This window comes from Gavialis gangeticus, unplaced genomic scaffold (assembly GCF_001723915.1).
Source record: "Gavialis gangeticus isolate Ggan-Ray unplaced genomic scaffold, GavGan_comp1, whole genome shotgun sequence".
Taxonomy (NCBI): domain Eukaryota; kingdom Metazoa; phylum Chordata; order Crocodylia; family Gavialidae; genus Gavialis; species Gavialis gangeticus.
Window position 1 is genome coordinate 78637143 of NW_017728994.1, and position 1372 is coordinate 78638514.

A 1372-nucleotide genomic window follows, 5' to 3' on the forward strand; every position below is an offset into this window, starting at 1 on the left:
TCTCTGGGCCCCCCCCCCCCCGCCTGTTTCTATAAACGCAGCACCCCAAAAAAAAGGAAAAATCCGGTTGTTTTACTATTGTGCTGCTGGAGCAGATAGAGCAGCCCTTGGCTTCTGACCCGAGAAAAGAAGTGGGGGGCGCGGAGCTTAAGCCACTGTTTCATTTCCCCTCGCGCATGAATACGCGGGCGCCGCGCGCTGAACCTGCTGCGGAGGCGGAAGGAGTCTTGAGTGCGAGCCCGGGGGCGCGCGGCGCGGCGCGGCTCAGACGCGCGTGTTCGTGTATTTGGTACAACATACGGCGCACAGAGAGTACACAGTATACGTGTGGACAAGCGCACACGGTGAATATAATATATAATATCACACACACTGTTGCAAGTTTTAGGTACACAAGCGAACCAAACCGGGAACACTTCCAAAGGCGTTGAGGGACTTGCCGAGAACCTAAGGTAAATCCTGCGCCTCTGGTGGCTGTCCCAGCGCCGAGCTCAGCACTGAACAGCTGCACGACCCCGGGCTCTTTCTCGCCCCCTCCAGCCGGTGCTCGCCGGAGGAGCCCTCTGCAGAGAGGCGCTGCCCTTCGACCTCACAGGCTGTTAAAGATGCTCACATGCACTTACTCAGCTTGATGCCATCTTTTTCCTGTACTAATGGCATAAATACAACATACTGAGGGTTTCCCTTCGCTGTTCTGGCAAAACCAAGCGTGAGCAAGGCCTTTTGCACCTGCTCTGCTAGAGAGCTGCCTCGTGCCTCGACGTGAGCTGTTAAAAAGCGTAGGGACAAAACGCCAACTCTCGCTGTGCGATAAGAAAGCGAGTGGCGAGCGAGCTGGTACCTTCTCACGAAGGCCCGGGCCGGTCCCAGTTGCTCGCAGGCTTTGCCCGGAGCCTCCCGCGGAGCGGGGCTGGTGCTGTCCGGGAGGCCGGCTCGGCTCGTGCCTCTGCACTGCGCTCCCTGTGGGGCCGACAATAGCAGTCCTAGCACCAAAGCAGCGCCGGGCCATTTGCCCGGGTGGCTCTGGGATGCTCGGCTTCCGAGGGAGCGGCTTTACTGGCTACAAATCCCGGGAGCGGGGCCTGCCTCTTACTGGAGGCCGTTCCTGCAAACCTCCGCTCCCAGCTGTCGTGCAAAGCGCTGGTGTGGGACGGGCCCGCCAGCGGCCGGCCGCCGGTGCTGCTGGAAGGGATCAGACGGGGCCAGGCCGCGCGGTCCCTTCGGGCGGCTGCCGCAGGAGGCTGGGCAGCAGTCCCGCTTTGGGGCACCTGCCGGGGTGCTGGCAGGGAAGGCAAAAACCAGTGCAGTGGGGCAGGCGCGGAGCGGGGCCTGCGGCGCGAGCGGGGGCAGGCCCTGGGCACTCCGGGCCGCC